Source organism: Ammospiza nelsoni, chromosome 4 (genome assembly GCF_027579445.1).
Source record: "Ammospiza nelsoni isolate bAmmNel1 chromosome 4, bAmmNel1.pri, whole genome shotgun sequence".
In the NCBI taxonomy this organism is placed as follows: Eukaryota; Metazoa; Chordata; class Aves; order Passeriformes; family Passerellidae; genus Ammospiza; species Ammospiza nelsoni.
Window position 1 is genome coordinate 59,544,393 of NC_080636.1, and position 20,875 is coordinate 59,565,267.

The following is a 20,875-nucleotide window of genomic DNA, read 5'->3' on the forward strand; positions in this document are numbered from 1 at the left end:
CCTGCAAACCCCTTTGTACATCTGCACAGTTCACAAATGAACTAGAGTAACATCTAACAAAAAGCAAATTCTTTAAATAAATACCTGGAGAAAAATGTACAGGGGAGTCTTCTCACAAATATTTGTAAAGGTGATACGTTTGTCAATATTGGGAACTTCTCTATCTGAGTGCAGTAATGAAATATGTTCCATGGCTTCTATCACTCTCACCCCAATGAATTTTTTTGGAGGGAGAATTTGCTGTTTGAAACTTGCTCTAGAGAAAGCAAGCCCTACAGTGTGAGAAATAAATTGAAAGTATCCATGGAGGTCTTCCCTCAGCTGGGAATAACACACAGCATCCTTTCCAGGATATATCTGAGTGCTCTTCAGCCAGCAAGAAGTTGACAGAGATTCCTCAGGAGAGCAGCCTCAAATCATGCAGCCCACCATGTCTTTAAACAGTCTTTACTTTAACATGTCCCATATAAGACACTTCTAAAATAATATAGAAATTTCAGCAGCTGCAGAACACACCTTGCTGGGTTGTTGGGGTTTTTTTTGAGATAAAAATGCCATGTGCTTGTTTTAACCTTGTAAACTCTGTTTTAACCAAGCAAACTCTGTTTGCTTGCTCACTGGTGATCTGCCCAGGAGGTGAGAGTTCATCCACTGTAACAGATCTGATCCTAACTCCTCACAGAATAAAGACATTGGATATCCTCCCAGAGGAGCTTGAGATTTGCAATATATTTTCAGTCTAGAAAAATCTGGATTTAATTATCTTCTTCTTCAATGACCTTCGGTTGTTGCAAAGTCAGTAAAAAAGAAACTTACTTATTGAAGTATTTTGGAAAGATTTTGTGGTTAATTTTTATTTTAAAATGCACTTAAAATTTATCTCCCTATGTCTAAAGACAAGAACATAAAAAAGGAAAAGAAAAAAAGAAAAAGCTTTTATTAGCATATGTTTCCCATAAATCTGTGATTGTCACTAGCCACAGCTGTCACTTGCATTCTGTACAGCTGTGAAATATTTTTGGATTTGTTGGTTTTGTTGCCTTCATTACCTGGAAATCATTACCTCTAGTTCTGTGTGTTTTTTGCCATCAATCCAATACCTGAAACACACAGGGAGGGCTGTTGAGGATTTCTGCAGAGGTAATCCTGCTACTCTGAAATCAATGCAAAAAGAAAATACCTGGAGGTCTCTGTGTGTTTCCTGGGGATGGGAAACCTATCCTGAGTGATCCTAACTATGAAGGATTTGTGAGAATCTGATGGAGCTGGCAAATATAAGATCTGTTTCTACATCAAGGTAAAGGTTGTAGAACAGAAAATACTCCACTGAGAAGATTTTTCTAGTGGGCAAATACTGTCTCCTTATATTCTGTATCCTGACCCTTTCTGTCTCTCTGGATTTCAGGAACATCTCCCTTAGGTATGGAGTTGTGATGACTCTGTAAGACAGGATGCACCACAGTGTTTTTCCTGCTATGAGAAGGCTCCACTGGATTTTTTTTAGAATTTAAAATACCTCATCATTAAAATATTTTAACATTTTCCACTAGAACTGCTGTTCTGCTGGGGCAGTAGAAAGCAGTGCATTCACAGAAAATGTCCCTTTCACGTCTGGGTAGGCTGTGTTAGGTGAGTTGAGGTCACAGCTGATTTACATCCACCCAAAAACTGTCAAGACTTACTTATGCACCTGCACAGATAAATACATTGCCAGGTTTGACCCTGCTTTTTGTCACATTGAAAAGGCCCTAATAGTGTCATTTTAAAGTGCATATGGATATCAACAGTAGTAGTAGAATTTTAATTTATTTTGAATTTTTCAATTTTATGTCAATGCACTTTATAGAATGGTTTCATATTAATTACACAGGCACTTTTATTTTTTTTCTAACCTAAACTTGATTTCAACAGGGTTCATAATACTCTACTTAAATTTAAGCATGTAGGCAGTCCCATAAAACAGTCAAATCCCTCTTCTTTTAAAAGCTAACTCACAAATATTTTTTCTGACATAAACGTCATTCATGTTTATTGTTTGAAAGGTATGATGTATAAAAAGTATTTTTCCTAATATCTAAATATAACAACTTTTCAAACACTCCACATAAGTAGAAAAGACAAGAAACGGCCTTCATACTAAAGTTGCTTGTCCAGCTATACCATTAGGCTTTGTTTGCCAAATCATTAATTACTTTTTAAAGAAAATCTATTTGTTTTCCATGGTTAAGAGTGTGAAAAAAATAAAATGTTTTAGTACGTGCTCTACAGAATGTGTGGAGAGATGATCAACATCACAAGCAGAATATAAGCAATCAAAGTCCTTAATCAGTGATTCATCTGATGTGTTTTAAGCAAGAGGATCAACAGGATATAAAAAATCTGTGTAGGAGGAGAGCAGATGTTTTGTTGCTCAGAAAAGTCTAATGGAAGGGTGAAGGCTGACAGATTATTGGCTCTTTTTCTGTTCCAGGACTGGTGGTGCAGAGCCATTTGCTGTGAAATAACACTGAGGCAATATATTTATGAAGTGAATCTATTGGAAAGCAAGAAATGAGATAAATGAAATGTAATGTAATATTACGCCATATCACATGGGGCCATGCTATATTACATGGCCCCATGTAATATTACGCCATATCACATGGCCCCATGCTATATTACACCATATCACATAGCCCCATGCTATATTACATGGGGCCATGCTATATTACGCCATATCACATGGGGCCCTGCTATATTACATGGGCCTATGTAATATTACACCGTATCACATGGGGCCATGCTATATTACATGGCCCCATATAATATTACACCATATCGCATGGCCCCATGCAATATTACATGGGGCCATGTAATAGTACACCATATCACATGGGACCGTGTAATATTATGCCATATCACATGGCCCCATGCTATATTACATGGAGCCATGTAATATTATGGCATATCACATGCCCCCATGGTATTTTACACGGCCCCATGTAATATTACGCCATATCACATGGCCCCATGCTATATTACATGGGGCCATGTAATATTACACCAGATCACATGGCCCCACATAATATTACATGGGGCTGTGTAATATTACATTTTCCTTGAGGTTCTTTATTCGCTTAATGAGAACTCTAGGTTGAAGATATTTGTTACTGTGCTAATAATAAAGTACAAACACCTGTGCAGAACATTTTATTAAAATCTAAAGATTATATACAAAAATTCTACTGTCTTGCAGGAAAACAAACAAACAAACAAAACAATTCTGCCTTGATATTTTGAAAATTCCTTATTACACTATTTCCTGGGTGTCCAAATAAATTTGCTTACACAACATTTCTCAATTCCCTACTCCACTTTTCAGTGGTCCTTAGTGTGAATATAGCAATTTCCATGAATAAAATTAGGCTTCACTTCTGGTTTTTTTCTCTTCAGTGTCTTGTCCCACTACATCTTTTGCTTTTACAGTATGTGTGTACTTTTGTGTTGTCCATCCCAGGTTTCAACTGAGGATATTATAAAGCACTCCTCCAATTTGCTTCATTTTCCCCATAGCATATCTAAATGATATGTCTTCACCTTCAAGGGCCAAAATCATTCATATTACTTTAAGTCAAATATAGAAAAAATAAGCAAACTTACACATTTGTAAGGCTATAAAGTATTTGTCATCGCTAACAGCAGTGTGTAAATACAAGAAGCATGAAGACCAAAGTGATTGCTCATAGTGTCATAATTGAGTTCCATTTCAGCTTTTCCCTGCATGTACATAATGTACACACTGCATTCTCAGACTAGGAGGTTTATTTGTTTGTGGGGTTCTGCTTATTGGTTTGGGTTTGTTTGGGGCTCTTTTTGCATCTCTATCAGTGCACCATTTTCAGTGCCTGCTTTGAAAGCCTCAGCTCAGCTTCCAATTCTTCAGCTAGAAATGGCTGCAGCTCATTTCACAGTACTTAGATGCCTACTACTTTCTCAGTAATACTGTTTAAAATATATGTCTCACTCTAAGCTGTTTCTTCCTGTTGCTATCCACTCTTGAATAGCTGCTCCATTTCAGTGCTGTTTATGGGAATTCTTTGTAGCATTTGGGTCCCTGGCAGGAATATGAAGCTTAATAGCTTATTTGACTTTATATATAGTCTTGCAAGGAAAAATAAAGCTGAAATAGTAGAAAAGTTTTTAATCTGATATTTTTCAGTGAATTTAAATTACTGTATTATCAGCGTTCTACTAAATGAAGCTAAAGAAACATCAAATTAGACACAAGTTCTGGAAAGTGGAAGATTCTTTGAAGTTAGCACAGGTTATGCAAAGTGCTTGGGAGCTAAGGAGCCTTTCCCACATAACATCACTTCTATGAAACTTGAGTGTGTCCGAAATAATGACCAGCTTAATCTTTGTGTTGTGATGGGCTTTAAAGTGCCTGAAAATGTTTTCATAGTTACATTATATATGTTTTCTTGCTTCCTTGTAAAGGATTCTCTTCTTTTATGAAATGACAGGACAGGAATTTATTCCCTGTCACAAAAATGCCTCAAAAGCTACTGATTACTGAGAATGAAACAATATTCATCAGACAGCAGAGTAATTCCTCAATTAGCATTATAATTCATAATATTTTATGTTGTGATATCTCAGAAAATAATATGAATGTTGTTGCTTTAGAAAAACTGCGCATCAGAGAATGAGCTAAGCCTTAAACATAGTTTCAGGTTGAAAAAATACTAATATGAAATTAAAGGGAATTGATCTCTGATTTTTCAAGTGTTGGAAGCACACTAATAATCAGCATAGCTCGATTTCACTCGATGACAAACATGAAATACTTTTTCTAAGCATATTAAATGTAATTCAGAAAAGTATTGCATACAGTGACTGAGTGCAAGTCAGATTAGTGGCAAACATGATTATATCTCCATGCAGCACTGCTGCAAGCACCCTGATGCTGTGCAGAGCAGTGTCAGAGGAATCAGCAGCTACCCCTAAGCTGCATTCCAGCCCTGCTTGCAGCACTGGCCAGATGCAGATACTGCTCCAAATTACATCAGTTATTTTAATCCATTCCTCCTTCCACCCTTCATTTTTTCCTCTTTTCATATTTCCTTTATTAAAACTTTCTCTCTGTACTCCTAACTGTCCTGACCCCTTTGAGACACTGGGAACATGAGGAACTGAGTTCCACATGTGATTGATTTCATTACCAGGTGGTGAGAGAATTACCAGGCCTTAAAAGGTAAGGGTGTGGAAAGGAAATTATTGCCCTCATCAGTAGCAGGTGTTTAGGGTAGGTAGCATCCAGGAGAAGACAGTGGTAGTGTGTTTTGGCGTAGCACAATGTAAAGGCCTGTGAGTAGCATAATCTGATTTAAGTGGGTTTTTTTGTTGTTTGCTTAGTTGGGTTTAACATTGTATTAGTTTAGGCTCTTTACTTGATTCAAATGCACAAATTCAAGACTTCTCTTCACCAAAGAAGCTATAAGCAACCAGTTGAAGAAGTGCTCTGGTAAGTCCATGCATTCCTATGGTTTACTGTTCTGAAATATTTAAGCAGAGATGGTTATGCTGTGGAGTCCAGTGGTTTTTTTTTTACCTATTAAATAATACAGGGTTTTGTTTAATCCCTTAGTTTGATATGCTTATGGACCTTTTGAGTCATGTCAGTTTTTCATTACTCATCTGTTGTATTTCTCCTTCTAATAAATTGATTTTCGTTATAAAATTTGAATGGTGCCTACTAAAGTGAAGGCGATATTTTTTTCTGTTAATTAATATGGCTTAGTGGAGAGAGCTCTGATTACAAATTAAGGTTGTGTGAACCTGTGTTCCTAATTCTGACATATGTGTGTGAAAATTTGGTGTGTAATCCTACGCTTACACTTGGTGTGTAATTTCTTTTGTGTTACTGCATTTGGTTTTGGCCTTTTTTTTTCAGACTTTTTTTTCAGACTAGGTAGCTTAAGGCCCAAAACTCTTGATCTTTTAAGATCCAACTGCGAAAAACATCCAGATTTGTGCTTGTTCTAACCCATGGGCATACATACACATAAAATCTAATGTAAAATTTTATAGGTGAACGTACTGTAAGTTTTCTCTTCTTGAAGCCTTTTTGCTTTCTTGCTGTAGAGGTACAATTCTTCCCATGTCTATTAGATTCTACCTTAAGATTTTTAAGCAGATCAAGCTAGATAAGAAGATGGGAAGAAAAAATACTGTGATGGGATGTTGGAGGAGGAGGAAAGGGAGTGAAAAGTAGCTCTTATGAACAAACAGGAAAGTGTTGCCTCCAACAGAGGAACCTTCCTATGGGATTTTCTATGCATTCCACTTCATTAGCAATAAGAGGAGCTAAGGCACCTCAGTGTCTTAGCTGCACCAAGACGTAAAAAAGTATGAACTAGGGAAGCATCAGATGAAGTGCATATGAAGTAAGCAATTTTATTAGTTTCTATGGTAACACACCACTACATAAAGCTAAAGAAGTTGTCCACAAAATGCAACATTAATTCACCCATGTGAACAGTGTCACTGTCTGTCTGATGTGTAAAGGCATAGGAAAACTGTAATGTGTAGTGGGCGCAATCTAACTTTTAAATCAAGAGTCTAAATCTTGGAACCACAGCACTGCAATATTTTGCTGTGATAAAGCAATTTGTATGGACTGGGAGGTGGCACTGCTAGATATTGACCCCCATCATTTCTCAAAAGGCTTATACCCTGCAACAGGATTAATGAAAGCAAAATGAAAATCTTCTTTTGCTGTGAAAGGAAGGTTTTTAACTCCTAGCCAGTGGAAAAGCTGCTAAAATGGAAAAGGCAGCACTTCATGCAGAGTAACTGGGGTCCTTTTTAAAGGTTTTCACACATCCAAATTAAGTTCAATGGGACTTTGGCAGCTCTGATATTGCTCTCAGGTTCCTGAACTGAAAGGCAGGCTCCAAGGAAAAAAAATTCAGAGCTAAACTCTGGTGTATCTCTTTGTAACAACCTGGAAAACCGTAAAACCCTCCTAGGTGATGCCTTGATAAAGAACTTCATTAGCAGTTCCAGCAGGCAGTGCTGCCTCAGTGACCAGGTGACTCGACATGACATTAAGGCCAATTCGGCTGCTCAGAGATTACTTGCCCTTCTGCTTTCTGCCAGTGACACACGTTTTTTATATATTAATTTCACCTCCTTAAATTGCTGATATCCTACCTCTATTTCTTAGCTGTTATATAATAGTCACCTCAAGAGCCTGGTATCTTGTTTCAGTGACAGTTTTGTGGAATTGCCCCAGTGTTTCATGGAATCCCAGCTCTCTTTCTGCCCCACTCCCCACTTGGACTGTTTGCTTGTACCAGAACTCTGACTGGCCCTAACAGCTCTGCCCATATACCTATATAAGGTAAGGAGGTGAAAAAATGAAAGTAAAAATCAAGACCTGAGCTCCTTCAGAGCATTAATCAGATGCTGGGTGTGGTATACTAGGACATATAAATTAACAGTGGACAGCTTTGAGTAAATGACTGCTGTACTTTATTTCAAAAGTGATTATAAGTTAATTAGAAATTCATTTATAAATTTTACATTCTTGTTTTACCCTTTCAAATATAATTAACCTTCTAATTGTACTGGAATGTGGAAATTTAAGGCTGATGTTAGTAAGCATTTCAATATACTCAGTAAATGCAGTCTCAGACCCAGAAACTTGCTGACATTTTTTTTTCCTTTGGAAATTCCTGAGGGCATATTCTGGTGACTGTTATTTCTATGTTGATTGGAAGAACAGAAAAAAATCAGAGAATGTGCATGTGTATTGATATAAAATTTTCTTAGGTCTCTTCTGTGGCATCCTCCCTTGAAAATCTCCTGACACCTGATGGGATGCACTTTTCCCAGAGGTGAAAAAAGATTTTACTACAGTTGCTAGCAGGGCTCTTTAAACTAGTTTGAAAGGGGGAAAGGGACACAACAAGGCTTGTCAGTGATAAGCAATGGGATGGCATATCAAAACTCTGGGAACTAAGTGCTAGTGAGATCGCTAAATCTGCTGCATGAGGTCTTGGTGTAGTTATCTGATTAATAATTGGGGAATCATCTCTCCTGTCAGCAAACTTTGCTGTGAAGGGTACTTGAAAAAAAATTCTGTGACTCATGTGTATGACAGGCACTAAAGACTTGAGAAAATAGATATTTGCAGTGTAAGGCTCAGAAGTGGGTAGAAAAATAATGCCTTCAGGACACTGATGCTTGAGAGATAAAAGCGCCTTAACAAGTATCCTTTCCCCCCGGAGTCCTGCGTTCTCAGATTTAGGTGTGATTGTATAAATTGGTTTTGGTAGAGCTGATAAGGTAGATGTTGAAAGGAAGCTGTTGGCTGTGGCGGTTCTTAGGGAGGTGCAGGGAGAGCTTGGCTTGTCTGTGGTGCCCTGGGAGCAGTGATACACTCTGGTCTGTTCAGTTCTCCACTTTTTTTACATCCTGGTGTTTGCTGGAAACAGCTGATGCATTTCTGTTGTCTTTTTAAGGGTTTAATCTATTCCAAACATCATGTTCTGTGAGCCACAGTAGGGCTGATGTCATGGTTCAGCTAATCCAGTGGTCACTAGAAAACCAGAAATTGGAGAACTTCTGATACTACTCCCATCAGCTTTTGGATGGTTTGTACTAAAATGGCCTTCCTGTGCTGGCTTGGAAAAGGATGGGTTCAATTAACCAGTAAATGTCTTTCACTTGAGGAGGAGTTAGATATCTTGGTAGTTTTCAGAGAAAATTCTGTCTGTGTTAAATGTTTTGTACTTTGCATATGAAATCCCTTGAGGGACTGTTTCTGTAGCCTGTTTTCCAGAAGTTACTCTACTGAGGATCCTTGTCATGTAATCTTTCTACATTTCACGAAACCCTGCAAGGCTGGACATGGGTTGCCTTCTACAGTAACTAGCTTACAAAATCAGTAAAGAACTTGGACAGTGGAGGCTGACCAATAGGAGACCAAGAATTGGCCTTTTCCTTAAGCTTTTTCCTGCAAGTTGAATCTTACTTTCTTTATCTGTAACTTGGAGCTAAATTGTGTATGGGGACACAATTTAGCTGGCCCTTAATTGCCCCGGTGAGGAATACTTTTGTATTTCTAAGAAATCAAACTTGCAGTGTTTTAGCCAGGCTGCTTCAGGACAAACCTATTATTTCTTTGACTCATATTTCAACGATGTGTTGATGTGGTTCTAAAGCCTTTCCAATAGGTTGCCTCCATAAAACTGGAGGACTGTTCTGTAAATGAGACAGAAAATCATCCCAGGTTTAAAAATTGCCCTCCCCCTTTTCTTTGAGCATCTCTTTTAGAAATGTGTCGCTCCAGTCTAACTTAAATAGCTGCTGCAGAGGTGTTGCTGAACAAATAGGTAGTGAACCCACAGGAGCACATAGGGAGCATGTGCCCTGACCCATAAGGAATGCAGGCTCTGCCCTTGGTGCTGTGCTGTCAGGTCATGTCAAATTCTGCCTTCTGCAAGAGCTGCAGCTTGTCCCACAGCAGCATGGGCATGTGGCCACTGGGTCACATCCTATTATTTGGACCTGCCATATGGCAATCTCAGTTATCCAGGTGGTTTTAGCCTCCTGTCTTGTGACATAATGAGAGATTCTTGCAGACTCTGTGCAGCTCCCAAACTCCACTTGTACATGGGTCATAACTTCACAGACAGCAAGCCTTTAGTCCATAAGAGATCGAACTCACTTTGTGCTGTATCACAGAAACTGAGATGTGCTCCCCAGTGCAAAACCTGCTGTGGTAAATACATCATGGTAGGAGTTTACATATGTATAATTAAAATCTGGCACTAGGAAAACAGGAGCCACAGCATCTTCCTGTTTGGAAGGAATATCATTAAGGGTGCCAAGTCTGTGTTTTGTTTTCTTGTTGTCATTAGAGTCAACTAGGAAAGTGAATTATTTAAGGTGTTTTCAAAGTAGAAAAATATTCATAGGAATTGTTTAAGGCCCTTTAAATATTTACACAAATAATGACAATTTCCATCTGTCACCATAAAAAATCGTGCTGATGATTATGCAAGATCTGCAGTACTTGAAACTGGCACCCTGAAAAGGGCAGGGAGAGAATCCATTTGTTTGTCTCCTATGTAGGTAAAGAAAATTGGGCATGTAGTTGTATGTATACAGCAAACCAGGAAGTAGTGTCTTTGACTTAGCAAAGTAAGTTTGTTTTTAAACAAAAAAACTAAATCCTACCTTAAGCTCAGTAAGTCTTTCAAACATGTCTCTTATATTTTCATAATGAAGAGTCAAAGTAATCAGTATGCAAGACAACGTGGGTGAGTCTATTAATGCCTAATCATCTGGGAAAGGGATGTGATGTGTGTAGAGAAATGGCTCCAAGAGTATTTTTTTTTCAATTTGGAAACAGTGCCCTATGGTGTAAAGCTGCTGCCACAGAAATGCTTTACCAACACCCCTTCTTGTCACACATGGAGTCAGCTCCCCTGTTATCAGTGGTGTGGGATGGTGTGGGGAAGCCTGAGAATCTCTGGGCAGTTTCTGGTTTATCAGACAAGCAGAGGACCTCAGCAATCCCTGGAGGAGATGCTGAGGCTGAGGGTTCCTGTTACAACTGTAAATGCATCCTGAAGGACTGGCAGACACATCTGTGCTTGGGTTTACTTGAGCTGTGGAACTGTGCTGCTGTTGGTGCTAATAGCAAAAAATGGTCTCATCCTTCAGAGCAACTACCTGGCATTCCCTTCTGTAATCTCTGAGGATACCTGGGGCTCTTCACACTTCTGTGGGGCCCCACATTTCTCTTCTGAAAAAAAAAGTATGGTTTCCTTGATAAATTACTCTCACTGATGTGGATTTTATAGTCTTAAGACTGCGTGCATTGCTCTTCTAGTATGCTGTTCTTGCACTTTTAGGAAAAATGGTTGTTTTTTCTGCCCAGTCTAGAGACCTTTACTCAGTGTGGCAGCAGATTTAAGAATTTAACACTGTATTAGTGTGTTATATTGAGGACTAACAGGGTGAAGGTCCTACTGTTATTAAATGAACTATGAGGGTTGTTTGAAGTAACTGACAATTTGACTTGGAAAAATCTTGTATAACATCCAGCAACACTACTGTTTTTACTGTACAATAAGTTTGTTGAGCCACCACAGCCCAGTCAAACTTCTAATACTCAAGGCTAAGAATGAAGTTTTTGTTTAACAACATGACCATGTTTTGCTAAGCTAGGGAGAAAACAAGGAGGCTTGATTTGAATAAGTAAACAAGTTGTTTGCACCCAAAACAAAACAAGCAGTTTTGACTAAAACAACAATTTTAGTAAAAATTACTATGTGGTTATGCTTATTTTTGACTAAATGCAAATTCTAGCACAAACATGTTGCTGTGGTACTTTTCTCGTCTTTCTCTCATCAGCCTACTTCCCAAGTTTTGGCTAGGTTTTTAGGCTCATCCGGAAAACAGGCTGGGTAAGGCAAGTGAAGCAAGTTACAACATGGGATGAGGGAAAATGGTGAAGTTGAGTTTAAGGACACCAGGCTTGGAGCCAGGTATTGATCTGTATGGTTTTCCTGCTTTCTACTGCCATAATTCCCATCAACTGGCAGGATAGAGGAAAACACAACTTGTGCTCCTCCCAATAAGGACAATCAGGAGCAACCTCAAGACCTTGGGATGGCTGGCTGAGGCATCTGGAGCCCATTTTGCTATGGGCTGTCTGGTGGTTCTGTTGGGGCTTCTGTCCCTCTCAGAAGGAACTCACCAGTTACAAATGGTCTTCTCATTCTCTTAATGAGGTGGTCATGATCTGGGAGCTAGAACTGACTCACCCTTGGCAATTCCTCCAGCCTTCATGAAGGATCTTCATGCCTGTTGTTTGCCTGGTCCCAAGTGCCCTATTGTGCCCACTTGGGTGGGTGGGATAAGCTGGGAGATAGTTGCCAAATGCCCTCGTCAGCAGAAACCTGTTTGCACTCCCCTTGGTCCCCTCCTGCCTGTGGTGTGAGAGGGCATCCCTGGCTGTTGGTGCATTTCTCTCAGGGGTAATGGACTGGGGGAGGGATATTGTACCCTCAGAGTCCCTGAGGGCCCTCAGCCTTTGCATCCTCCCTCAGCTCTGCCACCAGGCTGGGCAGATTTTCCCCCTGGTCACTCCAGGACAGCTGCTGGCTCTGCTGACCTCTGGCACCAGTGACAGTGCTGCAGCTGCATGCTTCATGGGAGCTTTGCCTGTGCCACCACGTCCTTTCCAGGGAGAGCAGAGGATGGATCTCCTGCTTGCTCCTCTCTGGAGGGGCTGATTTTGTCTCTCTGTGGGTGGCCACCATCTCTCCTATTGTCAGTGTTGTTGTAAAATATGATCAATATCTAATGAGAGAGTTTGGCTTGTGATTTCCAAATATTAGGCTGGAGCAATTCTTGATCTTGCCCTGTCAGTTTTAATTTTTGATGGCGGAGAACCTTTCAAAGTGTGTCCCTAATGGAAGTAATGGTCACTGTGTAAAAATAAAAGCAGGTTGCTATATTGGGAGGTAAAAGAGACAGAGTTGTATTTGCCCTTGTCTCTTACACTTTGTTGTTTGGAATTACAAGGATGTTGCTTGCCAATAATCTGGCTGACAGTCACCTTTTGAAGGTTATTTCTTCCTGATAGCCGGCAGAGAGCCCAATCAGGAAGGAGAAATACACAAGCTTCCTTCTTAATTTGCAAGGACATCTGCTGAATTTCCAGCTTTAGAGAAGAAAATTGAGAAAAGGAGTGGATGGGAACAAGGGCTAAGTACTAGGCATCAAAATATCAGGCAAGGTTTTTAGGGGGGAAAAAGGATGGATGCTTTGAGAAGATAAGGTTTATTTGACCCTTTGTTAGCCTATCAGTGTTGTTGACAAATGCTTTCTGTCTGTCAGGAGCATTATTATGCTTTTCCTTTCATTTTTCTAGGTACTGATAAATACCATTAAAATACTTTCTGCTCTGTGCCACTATATATGTGATTATGGTGACAGCATGTCAGCCTGCATGACAGGCCAAGGAGTAATAGATTGCTGGAAATTATATGTATTACTGTTAAAAGTAACCTTTTCTGTGTGATATGACAGCCCAGGACCCTGTTACCTCTTCCAAGCTGCCTGCTTGAGTTAGGGTGGTGTGTGTTCTGTGTCGTTACCTATTCCATGCAAGGGTCATCTGGAATGGAATTATTCCTGCTCCAAGCATGGGGATAAGGCGCTGTAATAGCATATCCTTCTGCCTCAGGGAACAAAACTACATTATGCAGGAAAAAGAAAAGTCTTTAAAGTTGTAAGTGCATCCTAAGTGATGCATCACAGCAGATCACAGTTTGGATACTGAACTGTGTAAGCAATGCTACAAGCTGAATTTGGGCTAACCTCTCAAATATTTGGATATTTCTTTTATTCTCTAAATTGATATTTGAGCCAGATCATGGCAAGTTTTTGCAATTTTCCTGGTCCATATCGTGTCTAAAACTTTGGCGTGTCCATATTGATTTTATAAACAACAGTGTTGACTTGATCCTTGTAAAATTATTTTTCTCATTAGTAAAAAGTGCAGTCTAGTTCTGCTCAGGTTAATGAGAACTTGTTTTTGATTTGAGTGACCAAAACCATAAATGCCAATTTTAACACAGGCTTGCATTTCTTGTATTTAAGAAAATCTTCACCTGTTATTTAATATATTTTTGATTTTGACCCACTTTTGCCCTATTTTTCTTTGCTGTTAGAAATTTAAAAAGGAAAAGCTATGTGTTTTCAGAAAAAAAATTATCCAAGATCAAAGGTTTCTTTTTATCAGTAAGACAACCCTGGAAAAAAGACATTTCTGTGATAGAGAGCTTGGAAATTTTTGGTGGCACTTTAAATCCCAAAAATAGTTGTAAGGCTCATGCCCATTCAGTTACCTAAGTGCTAACTATTCTTGGGAGGAAAAAGTTATCTGATCCTATGGAGGATTTAGATTTTCTACAGGGCTTCAGTAAACGTCGTAGTTATAAGTGGTATGGCCTTTACCCATTAACAAGTATGCTGTGGCCAAAGTTCTTTGCTAAGAAGGATCTGTATTTTTAAAAAATTAATTATTTATTTTAATTTTGCAGTGTTACTTCTGGTAGTGATTGTTTTTAGGAGTTTGGTTTTTTTTCTTTACTTGGCTCTTTCAAGTACAACTGCTTGATTCTGATACACATTCTGATTACTTAGATAAGGTCTATTGTTTCTGTATCTGCCTACCTCTTGCTTCAGAGAGGCAAGAACATCTTACCTTTATCTTCTGTACACATGATAATTTTGAAAACCAAGAAAAAAGTGAAGACAAACCAGCTTATAAATCCTGACTGACTTGTTTTAGGATGAAAGAAAAATTTGCTTTTTAGTTAATTTATTTTCCAAGACCATTCTAGGGATTAAGTTTTTCTCACAGCCAATTGTTCTTAAGCCGCTCTAGGGGGATGAATTCAACGTCTATTTTGGAACTATTTCATTTTCAGGTATTTGTTGCCAGATCAAACAAACACCCCTATTGCTAAATGAGCAGATCTTGCATACAGATTTCCCAGCAATCTCAATACATGCAGGGGGTAACACTGATTTGCAGAAACACAGCTGAATGCTGGACACTTCATTGTTTCTACCTGACCAGTTGTCTTATTTCACTGGAAAGATGGCATGAGTCTTTCCCCTTGTTTAGATCTCTTCAAAGTTATTTGATTTTGATGGAACTTTAGTTTCTAACTGCAGGTAGGAAAGAGAGTAGTTCAGACAAAATGGAGGAAAGCAAATAGTGAAATTGGAAAGGCATATTTTGATGTCTTTGACAGATTTTAGTAAAAGTAATTGCAATATTTGTACCATTACATTGTGATATTGGGACAGGGTTGTGCCAGTTAGAAGGCACACAAAACCTAGTATGGATTACAAAGAAGCCTGACATGTAAAACATGTAGTTCAGAGATGATGGTCTGAAAAACTACTAATTTGTCAAGGTTACAATGAGAGAGTAGGGCAGCCACACATATAATAATAATTTGAACTAACTTAGTTATTTAGGTCAAACCTATCAGAAGAATAAATGCAGTGCCATTGAACTGCCAAGCAGTTCAAATTGATCCCTGTATCTCGTGTCCAGGAAGGACAGGTGTCTGACTTAGAGTAATTCAACTCCAAAAGAAGCTTACCACCTCTTGGCAAACAATTTGTGCACCCATTATAGCCATTATTTGCATTGTGAGGTGGGATTTTTTTACTGGTATACATCACTGACTGCAAGTCTTCAAGAGGTCAATGTTACTTTTAGACCTTGTCTAAAATTTGAGTCCCATCTGAAAAAAAAACTTGTTATATAGGTGTGAAGTACTAAACATTGATTCTCCTGTGATGAAGGTAAACTGTCAATGGAGACACAGGAAGCTTAAAGTACGCAAGGAAACTCCTGGAGATCTTAATGGTATAGATGTAAATAATGTATTTCCTGAAATGTACTCAGATCAGCATGGAAAAAGCTACTCCATTATGCACTCAAAACTCAGTTGTGGGGTTGTTTTTTTGTTTGTTTGTTTCTTTTTTTACTCAAATTAATGGGTTTAATTTCTAAGAAAGTTTAATATCAGGAAGGAGTCTAAATGGAGTGTAAATGTAAGAGAGGTAGTGCTATCTTCAATAGGACAGTTAAAATGAGTACATGATTGTTGAAGGAACAACAGTGAAGGTCATTATCACTTTTTTTTTTTTACTGTGAAAAAAGCCTACCCCAAAGACACAAATTCCAACGTGCTATCTGAACATAAATCTTGCCATCTGGGAAATTGGAAGTGCTCCAACAGTGCTGTGGCACCGCAGAGGGATCTGGAGAGCAAACTGCTTTCTGATGAGCTTCCATGCCTCCAGGGCTTAACTGATGTTGTCTCTGGCTAGGACGAGGACTCAGGACTCAGAGACAGCCCCTGGAAGAGGCTGTCCCTGGCTTGAACAAAGACTGCACTTCACACGATGAGCTGTGTCGTCTTTAAACTGATCATCTTTAACAAGCTTCTTCGGTCAGAACCATGTTCAGGCACAGCCAGGAGGGATTCTGCAGGCACACTGTCAGCCCCTAAGCAAGGTGATAATTGAAGTGCATCTTCCTATAGGTTTTCATATGAGTAGAGGATGTTGCATTGTTTTTAATGAGATGTTAAATGTACATCACTTTCCAATGCCAGAAGCTACTGTTCACTTAGAAAAGTGTGCTGCGTACAGATGCCAAGGGTGGAACTGTAATTACGTGTGACATGGCTCCAGTTACTCACAATATACTTTGAGGATTAGAATGCCAAGGTTGGGATACAAATCTGTGACCCCAAATGTTTCAGTATTTTTATTAATTTTAACCTGCCAAACAATGACTGGAAATTTCAGCAGCAGTGGGGGTCCAGCAGTGTTTTTCTGCTACCGTGCGAACAAATGATGATATCTAGATTGGAATTGTAGTTTTTCTGTTTTGCTACCAATGTGAGTCTCAGGGGAAAGAGAGGGGAAAAATAATCTTCACTGCATTAAAAAGGCCTGTAAATTAGTTAAATCAATAATAACTGTTAATTATCCACAAATTTTCTATGAACAGTTTTTTCTTTTAGAGGGTCTACAGACAGTAAAATTATTGATGTCTAACTTGTCTTGTAAACAAAAAGATAAATAGTTGAAGTACCTTTATTTTTTTATTATATTTTGGTGAAGGCATTTGCTACTGATTGCAGGAGATGAATACTTCACTCATCTACCTGGTGCCGTTTCAGAAAATAATTTGTGAGAACATCATTAGTGCCACTTCCATGGCTTTCCCTTATACTCTGGTGATAGGACATGGAAAAAGCAGCAGCAGTTTGTGATATTGTCATCACACCTGAATTCACATTGATGAGCCCATTACTCCCCAGACACTCAAGCAGAGCTAATTTAGGAAGAAGGATGATCCAATGTGAGCTTGGCCAATTTCTTGGTTTATGTAAGTTAAAATTCATGCAAATATATCTAAGTAAGTTCTACTTCTTAAGCAATGCTTCATGAAGTTTATTTCAAACTTGTTCTCCTGGAGGTCTGTTTTTGAGGGATGTGGTTTTGTGTGTGTGTTGCAAGAAGAGTCCAAAGCAGGGAAGTTTTTGGTGAACCTTGATTTCATTGAAAGAACTGATGCACATACCTACCATGTATGTATTATCACTATGGTATGAATGCTGTTTGAGAAAGACTGGTTTTAGCAGGCTCAGATTTTGTAATGTTAGTTCATGCAGTTTTCATGTTCTCCTAACATGAAATTGAACTTATGCTTTTCCTCTAACAAAAAAAACTTTTTTCTATAAAGAGAACACAAACAGTTCTGTGGGAAAAGAGAACTGGACAATTTTGTGTTGCCTCAAGGACAGGAGGATTTTTTTTTACTACTTTTCCTCTAAAATGCCTTGTTCACCAATACAATTCTTCTGGTAATGACAGGGGAAGCTCTTGCTACAAAGACTCTGTGGATGGTCTAATAATACTAATGTGAATTTGGGTTGTGCCTTGTGCAAGAAGGAGCCTACATTCAGCAGTGGCTGTTGGTGGCTGTTGCTGTGCCAGGCACTTGGGCTCCTGCTGCTGATCACAATAACTGGGAGGTGCTCACCCTGGTGAAAATGGCTCATAAGGCTGTTCAAGGGCAACCAGAGCTGGGAGGCTTTACCAGCATGTTTCTGCTTCACTGGCCATATAACCCTTACTGGTGTTCTCAGTGTGTAGTTGAGCAAATGACCAAAGGGAAAATGCAGATGTTCCGTCATCCAGATGTTCCATGGAGAGTAATTTTCTTGTAGACAGAAACTTCAATGCAGAGGCAAGAAACTTGATTGGAGAAGCAGCCCACAACTGATTTTTTTTTATTAAATGTTTCTACTCTCATATTTTTCATCTATATCATAGTGTAAATTGTTAATCTACTATCTTTCTGGCACTCAATTAGCATAATTTATTGTTTCAATGATGTTTACGTAATGAACAGCATAATCCCACATGGATATTGGTACCAAGTAAGTTTGTTAATGTTTAGATTTACATCAAGTTAAGTAGTGGAGTTCCTTCACTTGTTATTGAACTGTTATTTCAGTGTGACTTATCAGTTGGGAGGTAGAAGGGGAAAATCGTTGATTGAGCAGCCAAGTATGTGAGGCTGTCTAACACAAACAGAATTGTCTACCTTGGAAGTGTGAAAACATCAGTTTAAAAACCTGACAATTTGAAGGATTCTTGTAAGGTAAAGGCAAACAATTTTCCAATGAAGAGGAATGATGACATTTGATAAGTCAATTTTTGGCCCCTGGAGGCACTCAGAAGTGCAGAAAAGCAATGAAATAGGTTGTGATAGGTGGTGATTTTTCTAATGGATGCAACCAAACAACAGGTTTCCATTATAAGAGGGACAGAAATTCTGAGAATTTCCTGATCTTATCAACAGCAGTCCAACTGGCTTAAGGTAGGGAACAAATCTTCACATTTGTTCTGAGATATATTTGAGATCACTGAGCCAAACTCAGCATTGTACAAAGGGGTGATCTAGGTTATTGCATATATAAAAATATAATAGTGAGAATAGTAGATCATCATAGTTGCAAAAAAAAACATGTGAAGGTACCAGAGGTTCCATAAATCTTCCAAGAGATAATCTGGAGTAATTACAAAAAGTGGTCGAATCATGTTGATGAAAATATAGATGAGTGAAATCTGACAATTTAAATCAACAACTTAGGATTCAGATTTTAGTCCAGAAAGTTTGTTTTATGTTATTTTTTCCTCTCTTCAACCCCACTTTGTATCCCCCTCAATATTTATCAGAAATATAAGCTCCAATTCCTATGTCAGAGAGAGAATCATATACATTGTTGATGCTTGAAGGAGAATCAACATTAATCAGTGTAATCATCTTACTGTTATTCATCCTTATTTTCATTGCATGTTCTTCCCTTAGTGGTGGTTTATCCTTGATAGAGATCAACTATTGATGCAAATGGAGGAAATCAGTTCACTCCGTTCTTCTTTTAGTTTGTTTGTTGGTGTATTATAGGACAAGACTTGTGAGAACAAAAGGAGAGGATGTGCCTGTGGTCTTTTCATGTCGACTGTAGATGCACTTGTATCTCACTATTTGAGATGACTTTCTGTTCATTGTTGTGTTCCAACTTGCCATAAAAGGTAACGTTATCTTTTTAAGGAATAATATCAGAGTATGTTTCTCTTATTTTGCTGTTTTCATTGTCTTGCCCTGTAAGAACACAAGGATTGGTCTTTGGTTATGTGTCCAGTTAGTTTTCCTGTTTTTCTGAACAGACAATGGCAGATGTTGTAAATTTTTCCACTGTTGCTTCCCAAACTGAAGAGTTTGTGTTATTGCATGCTGCTTTGCAAGTCCTAACAACAAAATATGAAAATGTTGAACTCTGACACCAGTTCAGTAGTCTTGTTGTGAACTGATTATCTGCTAATAATGGTCTTTTCCCTTCTAGTGTGCTCTCTGTAAGGATTGTTGCTCCTTTTTCCCTCGGGTTGCAATCACTTGGTGAATGAGCTTCAATGCCAAGGTCCCCACTGCTCAGTTCTCCCACAAGTTACAAATACAATGGGACACTGCATTCCCTGCTCCTGGGCAAAGCTGCTCAACAAAGCTGGCTAAACTCATCCTTCACCACCTATAAAGACTCTGTTTGCTGAGCCAGCTCTTCCCCAGTCATTCACCACATGAAATACAAAATGTGCCCCTGTTTCTGGAGCCACCTTCTGACCACCTTCTCTTCTAAGAGGCTTTATTCCTGCTCTGTAACTCACCTCCTGCCTGCCCTTGCTCTCCTTTCACTCTGATCAAACTCTGGCAGAATTTATATTGCTTCTCCACTTGCGGCTCTGTTTTTCCTTTGAATGCTTAAGTCTCTGAAGATAAACGTGAAACAACAATATGAAAATTGGGGGAGGAGGGGAGAAGAAGCAGATAAAAAACCCCTCTAAAAGACAATTGCCAGGCAAGGCCAAGTCCCTTAGAACATGCAATAAATCAGAAAAACACAAGGTAGAGTGTTTATACTTTTTCGGATGACTAAATGGAATATGGTACAATATTAGGAGAAATCATGTTACTTGGAGCTGAAAATTATCTGTGGACTTCTATTAATTTTCTGCTAAAAATATCAATTTTTTAATGTAACATCTAAGCTTCTTCTGCTTCATTATATTTCACTTTAAAATCTTAAAACCTACATTCACTTTTAATTTTCATCTTTTTCCATGCAATTTTATTCAATGCAATAGCTCTTCAGACTTTTCAGATTGGTATAAAATTTAAGCTAACAATGGCAATAACATCTGAGAGATATTTTTTACACTTAGGAAATGTAATCTCCATTTGGTACTACATACCAACTCCAGGCACCTCAAGACAGAAAAAGGCATTTCTTTTCCACCCATTATTATCCTTCTGGATCATTTCCCTGATATTTACCTTCAATCTTCTCCAAAATACAGAGTTCAAAACTAAAATACATCCCCCAGATGATTTCTTGAGCATCATCTAAATTCTAACACCATTCTGAATGAGTATGTGAAGAATGTTTTCTTTAAATCGATTATTTAATTTCTCTGTAAATTATTTGAAATGTAGTCAAGGTACAGTACTTTCTAATAATACAATGACCACTAACTAAAGGAAGGACTGTTAATTTTATTGTAATTTTGTCTTACCTCTGGAATAGAGAAATGAGATTAATATGCCCAAGGAAGTGTGTACTAACAGAATAGAAAAACTTCAAGGGAGAGGATGCATCATAGGCAAAAAAACCAACTACTCTTTGTCAAAATGGATTAGAATTATTGA